Raw genomic sequence first — 24,488 nt, forward strand, 5'->3', positions numbered from 1 at the left:
CACTGCAAACAACTGGGAAGTAAGTCACTGATGGACAAAGATACCTACTTTTATTTATTTATTTTTAATTATTTTAATTTTATTCTAGAGAGAGAGCGCACTCGCAATTGGGAGAGAGAAGCATAGCCGGGGGGGGGGGGCGTGGGGGAGAGAATCTCGGGGCTCAATCCTACAACTCTGGGATCATGACCCGAGTGGAAATCAAGAGTTTGATACTCAACCAACCGAGCCACCCAGGCATTCCAGAGATACCCATTTTTATTTTTAAAAAATTTTTTAGATGTTTATTTATTTTTGAGAGAAAGTGTGTGTGTGTGTGTGTGTGTGTGTATGAGCAGGGGGAGGGGCAGAGATGAGAGGGAGACGTGGAATTTGAAGCAGGATCCAGGTTCTGAGCTATCAGCACAGAGCTGGATGTGGGCCTCGAACTCACAAACTGTGAGATCATGACCTGAGCCGAAGTCAGATGCTTAACCGACTGAGCCACCCAGGCGCCCCAGAGAGGCCCGTTTTTAAAGAGGAGGTTGGCTTCTGACTTTCCTGTACCATTTCTAAGGAATTCCTTCCTTCCTCCCTCCTAGACCCCACTTCCCCCACCCCCACATCAAAGGCTTATCCGGCTGGCCTACCCATAGTTGTTCTCTGAGTTACAACTAGGTTTGACTTTGCTCAGTGGGTCTCATTTTTCAGGGTCTGGAGTGCCCCACAATTCACCTGCAGGCCCCTGCCAAGTGTAATCCCTGTACATGGAACATTCCATGCTACCTCAGTTCTCCTCCCCCTACACATTCCCTTCCACTCGACTCCCACTCATCTTAGAAAATTCCCCACCAGGAAGTCCTCCCCGATCCCTGAAATCCAGGGAAGGGCCCCTCTCACCACCACGCAGCCCGCAGGCACCACAGCACTGACCCCGGGTCGTGCTACACATCCTGTTGGCTGGTCTCTCCCCACCCCCTGCCTTAGACCGTGAGCAACATGAGGGCAGGGGCCAGGGCCTGTTTCTGGCTCAATGCTTAGAACCAACAGAGAGCTGGGCACATAGTAAGTGCTCAGTTCACATTCATCACATGAACAAACGCACAAAAGAATGACTGAATTGGGTGAGAAAACTTGCGTGTGGGTGAACTAGTCAGGCCTCTCGTGTGTGCCATGCACCTATTAACAGGTCTCCAAGCCTTGCCTCACATCCAGCGCCCCTGGTGGTGGACTATGTCGCTCGCAGTGGCACTGCAAAGTGCTGAGGCTGGCAGGGATCACGACTCCCATTGTCCCTAGGTGTGATGGGAGATCTGTTCTCCTGGGGACTTGACACGCACGTGTCATTTGTAATCCTCAGGAGTCGGGTAGGCACTTTCTATATTTTCATCATCCCCATTTTCCTTTAGCCTGGCAGACAAAACAGGGTAATGGCTAGGACCGTGGGCTTTGGGGTCAGGGAGACCAGACTGCAACTCGCAAGTCCATCGTTTGTCACCTGTGCGACTTTAGGGAACCCACGTAAGTAAGCCTTTAAATCTTCCCTCGGGGAAGGGATAACGGACCTACGTTACATGCTTTGGTGACGTTAAAATGAGCTCTTGTAGGCAAAGCACTTCGTACCTGGAGTATCTGCATGGGTTTCCCCCCTCCCCCATAACTGTCCCTAGGAGGACCCGGAAGACAGAGGGCTTCTCTGATACATCTTTGCATCCCTAGTGCCGAGCAGCGTGGATGCCGCTTGCAAACTTGGGGACACGTTCCTCCACCGCATTGCAGGTGGACATCTTGGAAAGACGCGACCTTAGGGACTCACGGGCCTCCTTGATCTCGATGCTCACGAATGACAAGGCAACGTAGGGGAAGCCTTCCCCGCTGCCTCCTTGCCCCACCCCCACGCACATGCGGCAAAGGAACACCCTGGCTTTGGCTACAGCATAAGCTAGCACTTTTCAAATCTTTGCGTCCTGTGAATGAGTTGAGTGTCCCATCAAATCACATTTCTCCACAGGCTGCCTTGGTTCCCGGAAGAGCAGGGCCCAGATACCAGTTGCGTGCGGAAAGCGAGCCCTGAGGTTTCATTTGCTGTTAGCACTGGGTTCTCTGACCAAATGAGGTATCGGTTCCCCCTACACCTCAGGAAGTCTGTGCTGAGGGCGGAGCCAGCGGCCGCCGTGGCCCCAGGACACAGCTCTCCTAGAGTTCCTGTAGGCCAGCTAGCTGGCTGTCGTCAACCATAAAATCTGGTTGGGGACTCAGGGGATTAAAGAGCATTGCCTCCAATTTCACTAGGAGATGTCACATCTCAACACTTGCACATGGGCTGAGATGCAAAGTGGTTTTCCCGGAAAAGTGCTGCCTTTGACCTCAGTTTCTTAAGACCCAGGTTTCCGTTTGGTGGTGTTTGCAGGGTTTTTCAATATGAGTTACGGCATCTGGATGATGATGATGATGATGATGGCTGGAGGACATATCCTGTCACTGGGCCAACAAAACTCAGGCCCTGCTATTTCCCGGAGCCCCTTGAGGGAGGGGATCTGCACCCTGGAGACCCACAGCGGGAGGTAATGATTGTTCTAGGGTAGGTAGGATCCCCCTCGTCCACTGCAGGGCCCATCCTCTGCTTGTTTCTCCCCACAGCCTTCCCAGACAGGAAGAGAGGAGAGCAGCGAGGGAAAGGGCCATGACCTTGGTCCTGTGGGTGACCTGGCAGGTGGTTGCTATTCTCAGGTGTTAAAGAGGGGGCGGTGGTGGGGTATTGAGTTCCTGGGAACCAGGAAGCCTGTGTTCCGGGCCCAGCTCTGCTTTGAAGCACCCAGTGGATTTGGGCAAGTTACCTCTCTCATCTGTAAAAGCAGGGGTTCCTGCTGCTAGCATATGTTTCGTATGTCATAGCACCGTTTCCTGGGTGCTGGGGTGTATTTTGGGGAGGTCCCGCAGGCTCAAGAGACAGGCCGCAAACCTTCCAGCAAACACATGCCGAGCACATTCACGGAACACCTTAGATGCTAGTACTTAGCTGGGACTTTGGGGGACAAGCACTTCGTTTTAGTGAAGATGTTAAATAACTTAAGGAGCATCATACAACTGAAAGGGCCTGAATGTGAACCCCAGTCTAAGAGGCCCCCAATGCAGAAACAGGAAAGTCCCCCGACGAGGCGGGCAAGGAGACAGGGGAGATGAGGTGGGGCCGGGGGGGGGGGGGGGGGCGGGGAGGTTTGATCACCACGCAGCTGCCCGCGACCTCCTGTTCTCCGAAGGTAGGAAGAGCTCAGAGCAGGGAGCAGAGCGACCTGTACTTCCATGATGAAAGACAGTCATCGCAGGGAGCAGAATGTCCAGGAAGGAGGGAGGGAGACCAAGGAAGGAGGAGGCTCCTCCTTCACTCGCGTCCTCAGGTCCCATGTACGCCACGTGGGTGGGAGCGTGTCACACACACCCACGCGCCCACAGCCACACTCGCCGCGCTCCCGCCCGGGCCAGGCCCATCTCGGCGAGCCTGTGGGCGCCGGGCCTCAGCCGGCCACGCCGCCGCCACCTGCTGCTGCGTCCCCAGTGAGGGGGAAGGAACATCTCCGTGCCTCCCCCATCCGCTTCCCGCCCGGCGCCGGCCCCCACCGGCCCCCACCGGCCCCGGCCAGGCTGAGGCCACGTCTTCCCCGGGGCCCCCTCTCCAGCGCGGAGGGGGAGGCGGTGGGAGGGAGGAGCTCCGGCCGCAGCCGCCCGCCCTCCCCGCCCCTACGCTCCCCCTCCCCTCCCTTCCCTTCGGCTGCCGCAGCCCCGTTCGTGGCGCGCGTCAGCTTGGGCTCCCCGGAGCGAGTCGCTAGGTAACGGGGCTGGCTCCGCAGACCCGCGGCCGGGGAAGCCCGCGCGCGCCGTCAGCAGCCGCGCCGCGGGGCGCGGGCGGGGACGCACGGACCCTCCCGCATCCCGGCCGCAGACCCCGACTCGCCCGCGGCCCCCCTCCCAGGATGCCTTAACCGGCGCGGATCGCCACCGCCCAGGTGCCCCTCCCTCGCAGGGACCCCGACGCCGCCGGCCCCCTCCTCCTTCCCAGGCGGTGCGCACCGTTCTGCGCGCGGCCGGGTGGGCGCCCCACCGCCGCGGTCACCGTCGCCGCCGGTAAGCTGGGTTCGGAGGCCGGGGCTGGGGCGGGGAGGGAGTGGGGGTGGGCGCGCGCGGAGCCCGGCAGCTCCCGCCACCGCGGCCGCGGCCCGGCCATGTGCTAAAGTTTCTGGGGCTCGGCGCCCCGCCGGGCGCACAGCGCAGGGCGCAGCGGCACGGTGGGTGGGGCGGCGCGGTCCTGCCGGGGGCGCCGGCCCCGGCGGGGTGCAGCTCTGCGCGCTCTCACGCTCTCTTTCTCTCTTTCCCCTCGCGCTGCCTCCCCGAGATCCTCCCGCCGAGCCCCTGCGCGGGGCATGAGGAGCCCCGGGGCGCCGCCCGGAGACGACCCGGCTGCGCGCACACCTCGCCAGCGGCGGACGGGGACATGAGCGGCGCGCGCGGGGTCCGGCGCCCGGCGGCCAGCCCCAGCCGGCGGCGGCCAGCGGGTCAGCGCTGCCCGGGAGAATGAGGCAGGAGCCCGCGGCAGCCTCCTCCTTCATCTCCTCTTCCTCCTCCTCCTCCTCTTCGCCTTCCTTCGGCTCCGGCGCCTCGGGCCCGGGCCGGGCTGTGGCTCTGCTGCGTGCCCCGCGCGCCCCCCGCCCGCCTCCGGATGCGCTGCTCGGTAAGCCAGGCCCTCCGCCTCGGGAACAAAGCCCTTTCCGGCCGGGAGGCCGCCTCTGAGCCCCCTTCCCGGCCCCCACCGATAGCCTGGAAGCCAGCGGGGCTTCCGATGGAACCCTTCCATTTCCTCCACCCTCAAACCTTGCCCGGGAGGCTGAACAGCCCTGGCGCCTTCGAGACGCCGGGCTTTCCTCTGCCATCGGGGAGGCAGATGCGGGCTTGTCACGCAGGCGGGAGACCTGTTTGGTCCAGATAGGGATATATGCATCTTGGTTCAGACTCATCGGTGGTGGGGGGAGACTCATCGGTGGAGGGAGACGACTCCTATATAGCGACTACGTAATGGGTGTCCAAGCCGATCTGGGTAAGTCGGTTCCCCTTCTTCCATGGCTCAGATTTGGAAACTGAGGCCCAGAGAGGTTGAATGACTTAATCAAGGTCACAGGGCCAGCATGTGAGAGACCAGGATTGGAAACCGGCTTCTCCACCAAGCTGATCCGTTTCGTAGCAAACACACTCTTGTCCCAGTTCTGCTACCTGCCTCTTTCTGGAATCATTTGCATGTGTGTGGCAATACTTGTGCCAGTATCTGCTCTGGTGAAATACATTGCCGGTAGCATGTCATTTTTGTCCATTCCTCCCTCACGTGGCTGCTAGCCCCTAATGTGAATTGCAAGCTGAAGGTTACTTCCTTTAGTTAAAAGGGGGGGAGGATAAAAATGTTCCCCGGGGTGCTGTCTTTTCTGCAGTCTTGTGTCTCCCAGGCCTCTTCAAGGATGCCAAGGGCAGTATTTGGTTCCTCTCCTGAGCCCCTTTCAGGCTGTGCCTGCCTGCACATGCTCAGCCCCAGAAGCCGTGACCTAAACCCTTCTGTGGGGTGAAGGCTGATCAAGGCTCCCCGCCCCTGGTTGTGTAAGTCTTGGAGATGGTTATTTAACAGGCGCTGGGGCTGATCCCAGATGGCCACCGTTCAGGAACTGACCCTGTCAGAAATGTTATCCTGGCTCATGCTTGCCAACCCTCCCTTTCAGCAGAACTTCGCACTTTCTAGCCTAGGAGAAAAGGGGATGGGGGGGGGGGGTTACAGTAGACATGGGGCTCTCTCTTCTTGTCCCCAGTTCTCAGGCTTGCAGCTTTTCACTATTTGCTTAAGTGCACTTAGGTCGATCCTGGAGGAGGAAGCCACATGGAATCCTTTGGTGCTGGTCTGAGCGGCTTAGTTAATCGATTGAGTGTCCAGGCGTTAGGCTTGGTTGTCATGACATGGACAGCGTTCGTGTCAGGGCAGGGAAAGCCCTTAGCAGCGGGGAACCTCAGTTTCCCGATTCCCAGAGTCCGACTGGACGACCTCTCCGTTCCTTTCCAACCAAACAATTCTGTGAGCGGGAGGAGAGCGGGTTACTGGCCTGAGCCAGGGTGTGTGAGCTCATCAGCCACATGCATTTGGACTGATAGTTCTGCACTGAATAGGCTGTTGATCTCCAGGAAGAGGACACGGTTATATTAGTGATGGGTGCAGTCTATCCCTAAGCAGGGGTTGAAGTGGGGACCCACAAGACTCGGGTTCCACCCGAAAGAAGGGAAGGTTGAGCGGTGCTTTGGTGGATTATTTACTGGTCTAAAGCATGGCGGCTGTTATGGGAGAGGTTAGGCTTTTCGTTGGGAGAAATGACATTGGCCCCTACGAACTGATGAAATACAGTGCGTCAATTAGATGTCCAGCCGGCCAGAAAGTGGCAAGCTGGTGAGCCTGCCCTCCAGAAAGAATGCATCATAGTTGCATAGCTAAAGCTTTCTTAGCTTAAACAATTAGTCATGTAAATAAAGTGATGTTTAGATTCCCTCCCCCTCCATTGTTTGCCGGTTATATTAGTGATGGGTGCAGTCTATCCCTAAGCAGGGACCTAGAGGGACTGTGACAAAAGAAGGTGGGTCACAGGGATGTTGAGACCCTGACTTATTCTTTGCCTGTTGTAGCTAAATCCGTCAACTTGACCTATGGGCCCTTAATGGGGTTGTCATAGGTCTTTTAAAGAGGTGGATTAACGGTCCTTTAAAGTGTTACTGACTCCCCAGTGAAATGGGCATGTGTCTCACCTTTTCCCCAGAAACTAAGCTCCCGGGTTTCGGGACTTTGAAATTCATAAAACCAGAGCAAAGCTTTCATTGCGACATGCTCATAGCTCATAGGGCCTGCGAGCAGCTAATAAAGCATCTCTTGTGGGCGTATCAGTCCCAGCATTGTGTGCTTTGGCTCCTCATGGCTAACTGGTCAGGCTTTGAATAAAAATGAATGCAGAGAAACAGTCTTCCTTGAGTTACTTTTGAAAATGCCAATGTAATTACGAAAGAACAGTTTTTACACTGTGAAATCTGAAACCACGGGACTCACAGTAAAACAGTACTCCCGTTCCTGATAATTTAGTTTATAATTTGTCGGTTCTTTCCTGTTTTCTTTTGCCCCCCATCTCTAGCATGAAAACGTACAATGAGGAATAAATTCTCCCTTTTCAGTTTTGGGTTTGTCTCGAACCTACCTCTTTTTGGAAGAGCTCTAAAACGGAGCTCATGCACACCATACATCTAGTGGCCTCGTGTGCAGATAGATATGCTTTGGGTGCCTTCGATTTCTTTTGGGATGACGGGACAGGCGTGTGTCCCAAATGCATAATAACAACGAGGCTCTCCCTTGTTGGTATCCCGCCTCTGAACCGGGATCTACACCCTGAAGTCTTGCTCGGAGCTGACATGCCCAGCATTCTGAGAACTCAGTTCAAGTGCCAGAGATTTTCTACAACATTAGGGATGGACAGAGGTATCTATGGGAGGCACAGATGAAAGGAACATCCCCAGAGTCAAGGAAACATGGGATTTGTTCTTGACTCTGTTGTTCATTGGCTCTGTGACTTTGGACATATCCTTCCTGTTCTCTAGGCCTCAGTTCAGGCACCTGCAGCGAGTATGTATGTTTCCGTTCGTGTGTGTGTGTGTGTGTGTGTGTGTGTGTTAGTAGGAGGTGATCTCTCCTACTCTAAGCTTGAAGAGTCCTCAGATTGGGATGCAGCCGGTTATTAATAGCTCCGGAATGCTCCGTACTTTAAGGTTACGTAACATCTTCAATTAGACATCCATATAAACAGTAAGGAGAACCGGTCATTATAAAACATGCCGTTTATTACCCTTAGTGGGGACCCTGCTCTGAATGTGTGATGATGGGACTTTCATCCTAAAGGCAATTATGCCAACTCTCCGATCGGGGTTCCTTGCAGGGTAGCGTCTTGGTGCACATCTGAAAAGCCTAGAGTGAGCCGTGACCCTCTCCAGGGTCCATGTGGCAGGAGGCGTGGGAGCCTTTGTATACTCTGGGTCGTTGGGGGAGGAAGAATATGTCGTTTTGTCTGTGTAAGTTGAAGTCCTGGGGACTCGGAGCTTCTGCCTCCGTCTCAGGCCGTTCCTGGAAGGTAGGGAGGGGAAGTGTGTAATTACAGTTTGCAGTTGTTTTGAAAATGGAAAGTGCTTTAATTAGAGCCTTGAACTCAGCTGAAGCTGAAAAAGTGGTGAGAAGTTCGTGGATTTGGCAGTGGTATTTTTCCCGGGTTCTCTGCGAGGGTTTCCTTGCAACCCTGGAAGTCACTGCTGTCTCAGGTCGGCTTTCCGGACAAAGCCGCAGTGACCAGCAGATACAGAGGGTACGGGAGGAGACAGGAGACGGTGGGGAAGGGATCCAGCAGTCCTTAAACACGTTGTCTTCTGTAGACGCCACCAACCTCCCGTTCCAGATGAGGAACCCGGGGCTCGAGAGAGCATCACCTGGAACGTGTCACTCAGACCCGCGCAGTTAGTGAATGGCAGAACCAGGGAGGATTTCAAAATAAGTCACCTGTGCCACACCTCGTTTCCGCTGTCCCTGCAGTGTGCCTGGCAACCAAATTGGGTCCTTCATTCCAAATTTCTAACTAACACCATGGCACCGAGAAAGCGTCTAGGCGGTTTGACGTGGGTGACCTGGGCGGGGGGGTGAGGGGTGATTTTCCTGCAGAGATTTCTGAATTCACCGCCATTTTTGTTAGGACGTTGGATTTCTCGTCCCTCTGTGCCTGATGTATTAGGTTCCGAAGATATTCAGATACAAGCCAAGTGCCACCCAAAAAGGGTTAGTATTGGTAGTCCTCCAGGGGAGGCTAAAATAACCCCTTGAGATCCCGTGTCACCCTGGGGTTCTGGGGGAAGTGATCACAAGCTGGCACGTGGGACATTTCGGAAGGCGTTGCTAGCCTGCACCCCTTAAAAGGGCTTCAGAATCAAAGTTATGTAACAAGCTTTCCACAGGAGTGTGACTGCTTCTCCAAGTTGCCACACGGGTTAATCCTCCCGAAAGAACAAGCCAGAAGGAAATAGGAGGAACGGATACCAGAATTTCAGGGTTCACCTGCAGCTTTTAAGAACTTCCAGGAAGTTGGGGGAAATGCAGGTTTTGAAGAACTTTTCGAGCCACTGAATAGAGATGCCATCATAACAGGCTTTTCGAGCGGCTGGCGGAAGTCGACGCACATTCCTAGAGCCGCTGCTGTTCTTTGCTGATAGGCCAGCGGATCTGGATGAGTGTCATCCGTACCCAGGATGGGAGGTTCCAGACACACGGATGTACGGACAGCAAGGGAGTCACTGAAGTCACCTGGCTTCACATTCTAGTAACCACACCCAGGCTACTTTTTTTCCACCGCAGCTTAAAATCCTTCCAGCCCTGATGCCGGCCTTGCCTGTGTCATGCGAGTGACCTCTCAACAAACAGGACCCTCCCTCTACCTCCCCTGGATTGCTAAACTGCTTATCTGCCAAGAGCTTCAAGTTTCGTGAGAAGTGATTAACGAGAAAAAGGAGACCCAATGTGTTGCAAAACTCCACTGTGATTCACCTGTCATCTGTAAGATACCAAAACCTCTCTGCAGCCAGCACAATTTTTTGATTCGGTGATTTAGAAATAGCATTGCATGGCCCCCATGAGACCCATAGAGTCGGTACCTCTTGCCCCCAAACCTTGAGAGAACAGATGCCCAGGGTTTTCAGCTCTGGGCCAGATTTCTAGTACGTACAGCTATTAAATGGCAGAAAACACAAAAGCAGCCATGCAGAGGCATCGGGGGATAAGGCAGGAGGGCACAGAAGTCTGTGACTTACTTGTTTTTTTCTTTTTTATTAAAAAAAATTTTTTTAAGTTTATTTGTATTTAATTTTTTGAGAGAGAGAGACAGAGAGAGAGCAAGCGAGGGAGGGCAGAGAGAGAGAGGGAGACAGAATCCCAAGCAGGCTCCGTGCTGCCCGCACAGAGCCAGATGCGGGGCTCGAACTCCCGAACTGTGAAATCGTGACCTGAGCCGAAGTCACGAGTCGGGTGCTTAACCGACTGAGGCACCCAGGCGCCCCTGAGGTCTGTGACTTTTGCTCTGTGATTACGAGGAACAGAATTTAGGACGTGGTCGTGGAAATGATGGAATGTCCGTCTACAGCACCAAGGATCCTAGAATAAATTCACTAAAGAACTTCAGATGTTTTCCTGCTGTCTGTCTGTGGCTTAGGACGAGCACAGATGGCAGGGGCACCTTTACGCAGGGGTAGAGCCTATACCTTCACAAACCCTCCTGGTGGGCACAGAGCGGTGGGTGTTGGTAATTTGCCAGGCTACGTGCTTCTGTGATTGTTACCGAAATTTGAATCACAGGGTCAGTGGTGGTGTTTAGAGGGTCGCAGGCTTCCCAGTTGGCTCAGTTTCTTAATGATCTGTGATGAGCTGATATATGCCGCTCTCAGTATTCTGCAGCAGAAAAGCAAATAAATGTCTAGGGCCTTGTGGTTTTTCGGTCACCCCAGGTTTTCAGCCTCTCTCTGCTAACGTAGATCCTGACCAACACGCCGCTTCATTCTGCCACAGGTTACATTGTTTCAGTTCATAGCGGCCTTGACGTGACCGCCGGAGGATCCTCTATTGCTGTTAATTCAGAAAGTGGATGATAACGACCATCATCTTCTTTTTAATCATCAGCATTGACAAGTCTCTTATTTTTAAATAGAATGAATGTGTCTTGGGAGCCTAACGCACACGCTGAAAATGATTTATGAACGCACACAGTGCCGTTAACGTGCTGAGAGGGCTTTATTGAATAACTTCTAAAAAAAGTAAGCCTGGCTTTGCGACGTGAAAATCTAATGGCAGAAATGGAAGTCGGGACCCTGGATTCTCCACCCAGAAGGCAGGAGTGGAACAGCACACTTGATTTCTAAAAGGAAACGTTGAGACTCTCCTCGGTGGGTGTTATTGACAAGATCAGTGTCGCCTCGGTCCCGAAATTCCCTGTAGATGCTGATGCTGCTTCTACCCAAGGGCCGGTTGTCCTCAGGCCCTCCCCACAACATGGCTGTGGAGTTTGAGAGCTGTGCTGTCCCTCTGCCCGGGCCTGGCACCGTCTCCTCCCATCGGCAGGCCCGCCTCTGGTTCTGCCCGAGCCCTGGGATGGCACCCCATCCTCCCCACCCCCCGCTCTTCAGCAGTCCATTCAAAATCTGGGAGACTTGGCTATGGCAGCAGAATACAGGCTCTCCCTGGGGGGTAGTCAGGGGCCTGTCCATTGGGGCCGCCTTCTGTCTGTCTCACCTGGGCGCCTGGGGACGAGCCTCTGCCCCGCTGTGTTCCTCCCTTGGCTTCCCGGGCTGTCCGTGCGAGGACGGGGCCATGCAGGGTTTTTTCCCCAGTGGGTTTGGGGGACCACCTCCATTCACACCCCCGGGAGCTTACTAAAGTACGGATACCCCAGCCCTGTTGCAGACCTGTTGAATCAGAACCAGAATCTGTGTTTTTAACACCCTCCAAGTAATTCTTGTCTCAGCCACAGCGAAATTCTAGACCCGCTGGTTGTCACGGCTGGCTGATCACTAATGGCCTTTCCTGCTGCAAAGTCCTCAGACTGTGGCGCCCCCTCCCGTGCTGGCCACTCTCCTCAGCTTCACCCAGGCCACAGTCCTGTCTCCTCACCACCCTTTCTGCTTCCCCTCTGCCCTCCACAGTTTGTTTTCCAGCGGGGCCCCAGGCTCATGACTGCCTTCTGTTCAGAGCTCTCCATTACTTGCTGTGTCCCCGAGGGCGGTGGCCAGTGACTTTGGGAAGGTCCCGGGCCCTGCCACCAGCTGGCCCTGGGTCTGACTGCCTCTCCTGCCTCCTGGCCTTCGCTTCTGCCCTGCTAGCCACACTGGTTTCTGTGTCGTTCCTAAAACCACACAGCTCACTCTGCGAGAGCCCTCAGGGGCCGGGGACTGACGAGGCAGGGTGCTCGGAGGGTGGGGAATAGCCCTGAGGAGCTGCCATTTTCTGCCCCAGCACTACTGTGTAAACCCATGAGATGGATACGCTTAAGCTCACTGGGACAGATCTCAAAGGCCTTCCCCCAGAGTACAAGTCATTTTAGGAGCAGCCCTTTAACTGGGCACCGTATTTTAGGGTGACTCATCAGCAGACGGGGTTATCAAAGTGGGTCTAGAAATCTCCTTCCAACGAAGTTTCTAGAAATAGGCTAGATTTCCCTCCTCCCCCACCTCGGGCTGGAAAGTTCCCTCAGCGGCCACCGATCCCAACGGTCCTGCCATCCCTCTTCCCCTTCCTTCCACAAACACTCCCAGAACACCTAGAGCTACCTCCAGGCTCCATTCTAGGCCCTGTGATGCTCCAGAGAGACGAGAGTTCTAGAGGAGCAGAGCTGGCTTGGTTTCCTCTCTGACTCCTGCTCTGGCCTTCCTACGGATGGAACAGTGAGGCCTAGACAGTATTCCTCTGGCCTTTATCTTCTCCCACCAGAGAAGACGAGCCATGGGCTGTGTGTGAAGAGTGGCTCTCCTGGGGCCCGGGGGAAGCACAGCAAACCGGACCCAGAAATATCGATGGCATAGTGAGGAGGAGGGAGAGATGGACCGTCTTGTAATATTTGCCTTCGAGGCAAGCTGAGTGCCTAACTGGGTGGAGACACACGAGATGCAAGGAGTCTTGCAGGCGGGATTATGTGGTCAGTACGAGGCACTAGTTTGGGTCCTCTTGAAGCCTACAGCCTACCCAGCAGTGCGTCAACGCGGAGAAGGCCATGAAAACTTCGGACCCTTCCGGGCCCTGCTTGCCCACGGTCGACGCTTCTCGAATCTTCTACGAGGGGGAGTTTTCACGCGCAGCTTTGGTCCTCTTGCAGATTCCCGCTCTGGGTACGCTGACCAGGCCTTTACGGAGAGGCCCCGCAGGCGGGAGGATGACGGTACACAAGGTGTTCCTTGCCTTCAGCTGACCCCGAGACCGTCGGGAACCGTGTCGCGTAACCACCTGTAGCTCGTTAGAGTGGTCGGCGCGCCTGAGCAGAGGTGGGAAAGACGGGTTTGGACGGAGGAGGTTGTGGGCATCTGACGTCAGCCTTGAGAGATGAGTGGCAATTCGCCAAGCCGCGGCGAGGCGGAAGGGCATTCGGGGAGGGGAAGCACGAGCAGACGTTGCAGATGCTGGACCGCTGGGGGTGGGTGAACCGGGGGTGGCGGAGGGCTGTAGCGTCGGGCCGCGGAAGCAGGTGTATCAGTCCCGGCCTGGTGGGCGCGGGTCTGAAACGCCAGGATAAGGAGTGTTCCGGGTCTCCTAAGTGATGGGGAGCCACGGGAGGTGTTTGAGTGAGGGTATGGGTTCTAAAAAGCCAGCTGGTGGTCCCGTTTCACGCTCCCTCCGTAACTTGCACATCATAGTGAAGACACGTGAAATGTTCGGGAAGACGTGCTGCGTGGATGTAAGCGTGACTGTCTGGGCTGTGACCTCCAGGCCATTTTCTCGACTGCACTGTGTCCACTGGTCTGTATTTACTGAGCGATTCTCCAGGCCCCTGCTGCCCAGACCCCAGCTTCAGCGACCCTGCTGGGGCTCGGAGGGAAGGTGAGGGAGCCGCTGGCTCAGGCACTCTCTGCCCGGCCATCGTGGACTCTGGCCAACAGGAAACGGAGCGGGCAGTGTCCCAGCCTGATTCACCGGGCCATGGGTCTCCCTGCGCCTCTGCAGAAGCGTTCAGGCTGCTCCTGGCCTAAAAACAATGCTCCCGGACCTACATCCACAGCTGAGAGGATCCAGGGCAGACATTCGCCGGCCAGCTTCCCGGAGCTTCCCCCAGCGACGGGCTCGATGGGCGGGAAAGGGAGTCAGTGTCAGGAACTTAAGCGTGTGGCGCTGGGTGCTGCGACCATTTGCTGTGAAGTCCTCGTGCTCAGCAGGGTGGTGATGGGCGCAGACCCGGCGGGGCAGAGGGGACACGGGGAAGAAGGTTCCAGGGGTCCCTAGGCTTACCTCACCCGTCTTCACCTCCACCGTCTCATTGCTAAGGGGAAGAGAGAGAGAGGGAGAGAGAGAGCAAGCGTGTTCCACAGGCCAGTGGGTAAATTTTTAGCTGTTTCTGGGGAGTCTGGCCCTGCCAAAGGGCCTTCCTTGGGACAGGCCGACTGCCAAATCATGTCAAGGGCAAAGCATCCCGGGCAGTTTGAAGAGCTGCCGTGTGCTAGAGAGTTCAGTGCCCCGGAACGTGGGCCCAGGAAGGAATGCAACTCCACCCCCCCGTTGGCCCTATTTATAGGTCAGCACACCGAGGTCCAGAGACCAGAGGCTGCTGGCCCAAGGTTGCACAGTGGGCTTGTAGCCCAGCGGGACATCAGATCATTCTGGAGTCAGCCATGATCTCTGAGGCTGGCCAGCGCCCAGTGTTGGCAGGCATCCACGTGGCCACGGACAGTTTGTACTCACGCTGCCTTGCCACCAACCGGGCACGGAGGACGTGGCTTTCTCCTTGTTCCTGTGCCTTTTGTCTGGGAAGCCAGGGCGAGAGCCAAGGTCCTGGGCAGTCAGAGTTGGAGGGGGCTGGGCGTGACATCTGTATCTCTGGCCGTTTCTCCACTTCTTTCGTTTCTGAGGCTGGTGTGGATGCTTAATGCAGGAAGAGAGCAAAACCGGAGCGAATCGGGGCGCCTGGGGGGCTCAGTCAGTTAAGCGTCTGACTCTTTATTTCGGCTCAGGTCATGATCTCACGGTTCATGGGTTCGAGCCCCGCATCGGGCCACGTGCGGGCAGTGCGGAGCCTGCTTGGGATTCTCTCTGTCTCTCCCTCTTTCTCTGCCCCTCCCCTGCTCACGCACGCTCACTTTCTCGAAACAAATAAGTAAACGTGAAAAAATACTGGGACACCTGGGTGGCTCAGTCGGTTGAGCATCCAGCTTCCGCTTGGGTCTTGATCTCGAAGTTCGTGAGTTTGAGCCCCATGCTGGGGTCTGTGCAGACAGCTCAGAGCCTGGAGCCTGCTTCAGATTCTGTGTCTCACCTGCCCCCTCTCTCTCTGTTCCCCTCTCTCTCTCTCACAGACACACATACACAAATAAATAAACATTTAAAAACTTAGAAAAAATATATTGGGGTGGGGGGGGTACCTGGGTGGCTCAGTCGGTTAAGTGTCTGACTTCAGGTCAGGTCATGATCTCGCAGTCCATGGGTTCGAGCCCTGCGTTGGGCTGTGTGCTGACTGCTCAGAGCCTGGAGCCTGCTTCGGATTCTGTGTCTCCCTCTCTCTCTCTGCCACTCCCGTTTGTGCTCTGTCTCTCTCAAAAAAAAAAAAAAAAAATGGAGCAAATCCTAACAGTTCTCAGGATCTGGTCATGGAAGCAAAGGAGGATGAGGTCCCTGGAGCTCTGAGTATCACAAAAAGCCCCATCAAATGTCCCGGGAAAGCCGGTCACCCTGGCTCAAAGCTCCTCGACGTACCTGGGTGTGGCACAGAGTGCCCTGTGGCATCACTGTCCGTGTCTGTCTCCTCGAAGCTGTGTGCTCCCCTGCCCTCCCCTCCCCCCAGCGCCGGGCGCAGAGTTGGCTCAGCACCAGGAACCGCTGCAGACCTCTTGGTGGCTGAGCGAGGGGTGCAGGGTGGGAAGGGACTTGTCCGACGCCAGCCCAGCCGAGCCTCGGGAGCTCCCCGGCTCTTCTGGCTGCTTCTCGCCTTATCAAGTAGCTTCTCCCAGGTGCCAGAGAAGCTGCCGGCTGACTCCGAAACAGTAAAACCTTCAAGGCTTTATTAGGTAGAAATATACGTGCGGTGCCCGTTCATAAAATGCGTCTGTCACGGCCCTGCCGACTGTGGACGGATTGTTTGCAGACCTTCCCAGGTTATCACCCCCACGCTTAGTAAACACACGCGTTAGGCGAATAATCTTGGGAGGCCTGCACGTTACTGCAGCTTGGGAAGGAAGGGACCCGCCTGCTGGCACATTTCATAGATGCCGCTACCTTATTTACTGTCGATGCGAGGGGGACTGGAGCCTTAGCGGGTGCCAAGCGTGTGGGAACCAGGCAGGCAGGGGCTGAGGAAGAAAGACGAAGACGTGTTGGGCGTCTGACCTCAGTCCCTCTTGTTTTTCTGGTCGTGGACCTAGCACCTCCCAGATAGGAATGACAGCTCTTCGGCGAGATTGTGATCACGGTCACGGCCGCTGCCGGGAGCGCGCACGTTGTATCTGAGGCTGTTCTCAGGGTCGGACTGTGGAGCATCTAACGCCCCGTGGGATTCCTGGACAATTGGCGTTGGTCTTTCCGAGCCCTTGTTTCTGGTCCGTGCAGTGGCCACGATGGTAACAGTGAGTGATAATCAGAGCGTTTGTATCCTCGGGGCTTCCTCTGGGCGGAGACCCTGTGCTAAGTAAGGACTTTGCGGGGACCGTTTCATTTAATCGGAGCAACGGCTTGATAAAGTAGTTCCTTTTACAGACAAGGAAACCAAGGTTTAGAGAGCATTGCTTGCTGCCCGCGAAATGCTTCCAGATCGCGGCTTCAAACATGAGCCTTCTTTACTTTGCTCACGAGTCCAGGGCTGCCTGGGCTCAGGTCGGTGGTTCTGGCTGGAGGCCTCCCGTGAGATTGCATTCAGACGGTGGCTGGGGCTGGAATCCTCTCGAAGGCTTCCTCGCTCACACGTCTGGCGCCCAGGCTGGGAAGACGCAAACAGCCTGGGACATGGGGAGGCTCCTCGGATCTCTGTGTGGTCTTTCCAGCACGGCTGGCCCAGCGAGCCCGGATTCCTACATCGTGACACAGGCCTCAGTGTGAGTTCCAGGAAAGAGCCGGCTGGGGGGGACGGGGGTCTGTCTGTACCTCCTCGTGTGGCCCTGGCTCAGAAACCACACAGTGTCACTTCTGGCATATACCCTGCTCCTTAGAAGCAAGTTCCTGAGGTTCCCACGTTGGAGGCATTTGGATTCTGTCTTTTGATGGGGGGGGGGGGGAGTGTTGGGGTATTTGCAGCGCGTGCTAAGGCAGGGTAGCACAGGGTAGACGATGGGCAGTAGAGTGTGACCCCGGCGGACAGAGCACATCCTGTCACCCTCAGACATTTATAAACAGTGACCACCTTGTCCTGTAGGAAGCCCCCACAGCTTTCCCGTTCGCCTGTCAGGCATCCCCCCTGAAGAAGCAAGCAGAGCTGTGTAAGAGCGTCTGCTCCTGTGGTTCAACGAGGTGCAGGTACAGACCCTGCTGAGGTCTCCCTCGCCTCGCCTCCCCCCTGCGTCTGACTCCTGATTTCAGCTCAGGTCATGATCTCGCGGTTCCTGAGATCAAGCCCCAAGTCAGGCTGTACCCTGACCCTGTGGAGCCTGCCTGGGATTCTCTCTGTCTCTCTCTGTCTCTGTCTCTCTCTCTTCCTCCTCCCCTGTCTACCTCCCCCTCCTTGTCAGTCCTCCCCCTGCACTACCTAGTTCTTCATTCCCCGTGTTGCAGGCCACTCACCTCTCCTGGACTGTGAACTCCAGGCTCTTGTCTGTGTCCCTTGGGCGGGTACCCACACTGGGCACAGAGCATCCCCGCTGCCCCTGGGCCTCTTTTCTCTCCTGGCCCTTCCCTGGGGGTGGACACTCCTTATGAGAAGGGACTTCAGCAGAGGCTGCCCCGCCCTCAGCTTTCGAGCAGTCACCCCGTCTGGCTTCTGGCTTGTCTCTGGAACCCCTCACTTCATTTTTCCCTGAAAGCTTGAGAGAGGAGGCTTCTTCCCACGCCCTCCCCGCCCAGGCTGCTGCTGGCGCGTGTGGGGTGGCAAGAATCAGACACCCCCGGCCAGCTTGTAATCGCCCTCTCATCCATCTAGAAGCTTCATCGAGCACCTGCTCCGTGCCAACAGGACCTCTTGGGTCTCTGTCCTCCTGGAGCTTAGAAGGGCACAAAAACAGATCAACACATGCATTTGATAAGCGATGAGAGATTTGTAATCAGGAATCAGCATTTCACGGAGGCCAAAGCGAGCGGGGCAGCCTGGCTTCACAGAGGAGAAACGGTCACAGGATGATCCGCAGCAGCGGCCGGGACACCTTCTTTCCTGTCCGTCTGGAATGCCACGTCCCACCACCTGGCGGTGCCCACCCCCGCCCCCACCCACCCCCCGGCCGTCTCTTCCTGCTCCTTGGAGCACAGGGCCGAATAATGCCCACTCCAGAGCGGCAGCCTCAGCCCTGCAACCGTGTGACCGACCTCCCAACTCGCTCCTTCTGCCGGGGCCCCGGATTCCCAGGAGGGGTACCCAGCGGCCTGGTGCAGGGTGGGGGGGCTCCTCTCGTCTAAACAGCCGTGGCTGAGCAGGTGCCGTCACGTGGTCTGCGGAGCCGGCTGCGCGCAGAGGCAGTTGGGACGGTTCCCCGGGAAGAGCGTGCCAAGGGAGGGGGGAGGCGGGGGAGAAAGATGGGGCAACGTCGCAACACCCTACCTCAAAACCGCTTCACTGCGGGGTCGTACTTGCCGGCCTTTTGATGGACAGAGGCGAGGAAGTTTGTTTAATCGAAGACTTGCATGAGACTGCCAGACTTGAAGTCGCCCCGTGTTCCCACCACGGTGCAATAAATCATAAGAAAAATAGGGCGACGCCTGGTCGGCTCAGTCGGTAGAGCGCGTGACTCTCGATCTCTAGGTTGTGAGTTCGAGCCCCACGTTGGGTATGGAGATTACTTAAAAATCAAATCTCAAAAAAAAAAAAAAATAGGAAGAGCCTCATGCTAGAATTTTCGAAATCGGTTATTTTTAATCAATTCATTTGATTAATTTTAACTCATTAGCCAATCAGCGTGCATGGTTCTTGGCGTTTTCATTTTGCCAAGTGCTGCGAAGACTTTGGTCGTAGACCTGAGGTGGTCTGGGGACCCACGGGCATTAAGGCGTCTGCAGAGGTGACTTAGCCGTAACAGCAGCACACTCTGAGCGTCGGGAAGGGCTGACATGTGCCAGCCCTGGACTCCGAGCCTGACGTTCGGTCCTGAGTCTCTACAGGACACTGTGGCTGCTTGCACCTTGTAAGACGGACGGGACGCGGCTCAGGGAGGTCACCTGTCTCGTCCAAGGTGCACAGCCAGTGAGAGCAGGAGTGAGATTTGATTCCAGGTTGTTGACTGCTCAAAAAAGGGTCCTTTTAGATGAGGGAGATGGGTGGAGTCCCCTCATTTAGAGCAAAGGCAAGCTGTGATGTGGGGGTGCTCATGGCAGAATGCACCAGCTGTTCGGAGACCGTAAGGTGGGGGGGGGGGGGGGAAGGGGGAGGGGCTCGGGAAATTTCCCTGAAGAGGTGTTGGCTTAGGCAGGCCTGGAACAGGACAGAGGCATCCGGGCCGGGGACGGACACAGCTCTGAGCGAGCGTAGAGAGCCCAGACCGGACTTTCCTATCGGGGCAGAGCAGGGTTGGGCTACGAGGAAGCCACATGATCCAGGCTGGGATTTGGAAGGGCAGCCCTATCACAACGTGGAGATTGAACCAACATTTACGAATCAGAAATCTGTGCTGGCAAACACTTTGAAGAGAGCAAATGTTTGGCGAATGCAGATGCACTCATATATACTGATTTCCGAAAACGCGTTCCCATTTGGAAGGTCCCACGTCTGTGCCGTCTGTGGAGCTTGAGTGGAGCCCTGTCTGTTACCACCTCCCCGGCTCCAAAGACACCACCAGCGTGGGGCGGGGGGGTGACCTCGAGAGTGGACTTCACGTTGATTCCTTTCTCCGAGAAAACACTGGCTTTTAGAGCTAACTCCCATCCTCTTCTGCAAGGGTCCCCTGACTCCCATGGTCAGTTTTCCGTCTGAAGCCCTATCACGGGCACAGTCAAGTTCAGCAACTCTCTGGGTAAGTGGGGCAGGGCTTAATGGCCCGAAATGACAGATGAGGCTGCCTCGGGAGCGGGCCCAGGGTCACACAGGTGGGGCAGGAAAATGGACCAGGGTCTCTCTGCTGCCAGGTCTTAACCCCGGAGGACTTCGTCCCCTGTCATTACGCAGGACGTGTGCAGGGGGGAGGGATTTTCCAATCTCAGCTCTCTGGTGTCATGTGCCCTTGCCGAGTGCTTCTTCCTCGGGCTGCATTCACAGAGCCACAAGCTCCGTGGCTTGAAACAACAGAAACGTCCTCTCCGGCTGTTCTGGGGGCCACAAGTCCAATATCAAGGTGCTGGCCCCTTCTGAAGGTTCTAGAAGGAACCTGTTTCATGCCTCTTCCTGGTTTCTGGAGGCTGCCAGCAATTTCTTGGCGCTCTTGGGCTTGTGGCTGCACCCCTATAGTCTACACCGCCCCCCCACCTTCACGTGGGAAGATGTCTCCTTGTGTGTCTGTGTGCCTGCCTCTGTACAAACCTCCCTTTCCTTCCTCTTGCAAAGACACCACCCATTGGATGCAGGGCCCGCCCTAATCCAGTACAATTCTTAACTCGATTACATCTGCAAAGATCCTATCTCCGTATGAGGTCACAGGTCCCAGCGGTTAGGACTTGGGCATAGCTCTCGAGGAGACACAATTCACACTGAGAGACTGCGCCGGGGCGGGCCCCCTGTGGACCACGCCCTCAACCAGAAGGTTCTGTGAGCATTAGTTCTATCAGCCCATGGTGGGGGGGGGGGGGGTCTCGCCCGTCCCCTGCTCAGGCTGCCTTGGCACATGCCCCCCACTGGGGTCCTGTGTCCTCTGGCCCCTCTGCTGAGATGGCCGTGAAGTCAGCTGCTGCCGGCTTCGAGCTCATGGGGGCGGGTGGTGCTGCTTTGGCATCTGTTTGGGATGCTGCCCACGTAGGGGCAAGTAGGAGGTGGCTTGGGCACACTGTGTGTTCTGGGGAGCAGGGCCCCCCCCGGCTGGGTAATAGCATCCTCCCTCAGGGCTTCTGACTGCACCTGGCACATTATTCCCCCAGGTATCATTCCGACCTCGGGGCGGCCAAGGGACAGCCGAGTCTGGGAAGGTGGGGCAGAGCTTAGACGTTTGGGCCAGTCTGGTTCCTCTCCCTTGGCAGACCGCAGACCTCTCTAGGGCAGGGACGTCTGGCCATCTCTGTCTTCCCTCCAGCACGGTTTCAGACACGTGGCAACTGCCCCGTGTCTTCGGATTTGGTCACCATGTGGCAGGCCTGCAGTGACTGTGGGAAAATGTTCTCACCGCAGGAGCCCAGAGGGAGGGAAACAGGCACCCTCTCGAGAGTTGTGCTAGGGGGTCTTCTGCCAAGGGTGGGCGGGAGGAGACGGGGGGGGGTGGGGAGGGGAGGCGGCAGCGGAAGGGGTGGGACGCGGTGCAGGAGCTTGGGCAGGGGCAGTCTGTCCTGCGGGTAGCACAGAAGCCACCCTTGCAAGGTTAGGCTCGGAGGATGGGGATTCAGGGTCTCGGCAGATGGGGTTCTGGGGCACCGTGGGTGGGCACGGCTCCAGGAGATCTGAAAATATCAACTGCCTGGCCCTTTCAGGAAAGTTTTGTTGCCAGGAAGAATCTGGAGTGGCTCAGAGCCTGCAGAGAAGGGGCCGTCCTGCACAAACTCCCTACACAAATCTTTGAGGACACAAATCTGCCCTCTTCCGTGTGGGACCCTGATTTCCCAAGCTGCCTGAATGCTCCCCGAAGGCTGGGCTGGGGCGGGGGGGGACTGCTTCCAAAAGACCAACAGGACGCCCCCAGCTGCCCCAGAGACGCAGAGCAGGGGTGCAGTTAAGATGATGAGAAGACCCTCTCGTTGCCTGAGGCATCTGGGAATTCTGGGAACGTTTGGAAAATGCTGAGCCTGGGCCCCCTCGCTTTGCATTATGGTTCAGCTGGTGTGAGATGGGGCCTGGGCACCTGTACTTTTAAAAGCTCCCCACTGACACTGCTCAGGGCTGGCCCGTCGGTTGCACCACTGGGCCCATGTGCCTCCTTGCTGGGCCTGGCTCATCGTTGGAAGACGGCGCAAGGCGCGGCCTTATGCACATGGTGCCTGTGGTGGGTCTAACGCCGCGCCTTGCACACAGACGCCCTCGCCACTCTTGATCCCAAGTAGGAAGCTGATTTTGCCATATGTCGAGGGTGTTTGAGGGAAATGGGCCTCCTCTTGGAGAACCCGGTGCCATTTTGTCATCGTCTCCCGTGCACTGTTCCTGTTAACAAGCCGCATCTGAACAAGGGGTTGGGGACCTCTAAACGAATTAGACACATTAGACAAAGTCGTGCCCTGTTTGGAGCCCCGTGTGCTTGCCCCGCCCCCCTCCCGCCACCCCGTCTCAACCCAGGGCGGCCGGAGAGCAGGGGAGGGAGAGCGGTGTTCCAGCCCCGCGAGGGACGGGTGCGAGGCAGACGGGGACCGGGCGTGCAGGCCACGGGCGGCAGTCGTGATCACGGAGACATTTTTTTTTTCTTTTTTTACCTTGGTGTAAACCGTTTTCAGTCGGCCTCGAGAGGAGATTTGGAATCAAGCCAGTGACCTTCTGCAGGTGCTGAGCTGTGGGTCTATGGATTATTCGGTTTTTACATTAAAAAAAAAAAAAAATCCCTAAGGCCATGCCGGAAAGAACAAGCCTCTCACGATTGACCTGCTTCTCTCTGCACCGTTGTCAGCTTCAGGACCTCTTCAGAGAGGAGCTGCCGGCCCCTCAGGGAGCCTCGGGTGGCCCTGGCCTGAGGTGCAGCCAGGGCGCAGGTGGAGTTAAGGCGGAGGACGGCCAGAGGACCCAGGCGCCCAGGCATCCTCATTTGGGGCGGTGTGGGGTGCCATATGGCGTCCCCTTTAGGCGGACTGTCCGACCACGTGCAGCCGTGCCGAGCTGCGACGTGGATCAGGAACGCTGTCCCCTCTCTGGGAGTCGGGTCAGACAGCGGCGTCCCTAGAGATTCCTGGCAAATGCTGGCAGCCAGCCAGGTATGTGCGGGGAGCGCAGAACCAGCCCTGAAAGCAGGCGCGGGTCAGAGGAGACTTCCTGGAGGAGGGGACCTCTGAGTTGTGTCTCCAGGAGGGAGTAGCAGTCAGCCCCCTGCAGCAGGACAGTCCGGGCGGGAGCAAGGGCTCTGTGTCCTCACCTGGAAGAGAGGCACAGAGGCGGGATGCTGAGCCCAGGGCGAGAAAGACAGATTTGCATGCGGGTTTGCTTTGGTGGGAGACAGGCTGGGACCCCAGTCAGGCGGAGCGTCCAGAGAGCTCGGTTCCAGCCAAGTGCGAGCGTGTGCCTGCATTCGGTGCCTGTGCACGCGCGTGTGTGTAGGGTCCGGGTGGAGGGCTGTTGTAGGATGAAGCAAGCCAAAATCGAGGCAGCGGGGTGGTCAGGTCAGCTAGTCCGGGTGACCTACAGGGTGGCTCCCAGTACATGATCGTGCGAGGTCCCGGGGCCCAGTGACCCGCCCCCGGTCATGGTTCCCTAAACCTCACATTTTTACAAAATGGGAATTATTGTCCTGCATTCACCAATGATTTAGAATCCTTACGAGGTCCCATCAGGGGCTCAACCGAGCCTCTGATCTGACCTCAGTGACACCACTCTGTGCCCCAAACCTCGCACCCGCTGTTTGCTCCTCTGGGCCACTTCTCTGCTTATGCTCCTCGTTCACATCTTAACTCAGCCTCCCGTTCTCCCTGCCCTCGGCCCCGCCCACCACGGGTTGTCCCTCTGGGCAGCTCTCCTGCAGATTTCTCGCTTCCGGAAGCAGCCACGCAAAGTGGCCTTGTCCTTGCTGAGTTCCTTGCAAGCCGGCCACGAGCTTCGTGCACCTAGCACGGTACATGGCCCCGGACAGGTGTTCAGTAAAGTATTCGTTACGTAAATCAATGAATTGTTGAGAAGGCCACAGGTCAGTGGGGTTAAGAAGTGTTCCCAAGGTCACATGGCCAGCAAGTGGCAGAGCTGGCCTTGAACCGTCTTTTCTGTGGCTCCACACCTGTGGGCTTTGGGGAGCACACCCAGCCTCCGCCGCCCTCGCCAACCCGAAGGGAGAAAAGGGGCTCGGAGACTGGTCTCAGGGAGGGAGGGCACTGGATGAGCCAGGTACAGTGTCAAGGCCTGGTTTAGGCTTTGTGGGGAAACTAAGGCAGAGGTCTAGAAATAGGCATTGGGCTGGTCCAGCTAACTGGGGAAGTACGCAGGCCTTACTCTGGGCCCAAGGTTCCTTCCAGCCCCATCTCCTGGGACGAGGTACCTCCTCCCCTGTTTGGCTCAGAATAAAGCTGGGACTTCTGGGAAAGGCCTGGGGGAGTCCAGAGTCAAGCCAGGAGCTGCACCACGCCCTCCGGCCTCCATTCTGAGCCTCAGTCGTTCCTCTCCTTCACGGAGACATAGAGCCTCTGCAAGCATTTGCTTTCCCCTGCACAGTAATGTAAGCAACAGGGAAGCAGTCTGAATTTGCTGGCGAGTAGTTTTTAAAAAGTGCCCCGCGTCCCCAAAAGGTGTATCCAGACATGTTTTCTGTTTGCAAAACCAAAAATAATAATAACAATAATACTC

General features: G+C 56.5%; 1 long non-coding RNA gene across 1 annotated transcript in view; it reads left to right on the top strand.

The window, feature by feature from the left end:
* Positions 1 to 3,767: 3,767 nt before the first annotated feature.
* Positions 3,768 to 24,488, top strand: part of LOC125167238 (uncharacterized) — a 49,287-nt gene continuing 28,566 nt past the window's right edge. The window contains exons 1-2 of the long non-coding RNA XR_007152715.1: positions 3,768 to 4,101; positions 4,370 to 4,705. This is a non-coding gene — a long non-coding RNA (uncharacterized LOC125167238). The remainder of the gene's footprint in view (positions 4,102 to 4,369; positions 4,706 to 24,488) is intronic.

Source organism: Prionailurus viverrinus, chromosome B3 (genome assembly GCF_022837055.1).
Source record: "Prionailurus viverrinus isolate Anna chromosome B3, UM_Priviv_1.0, whole genome shotgun sequence".
NCBI lineage: Eukaryota > Metazoa > Chordata > Mammalia > Carnivora > Felidae > Prionailurus > Prionailurus viverrinus.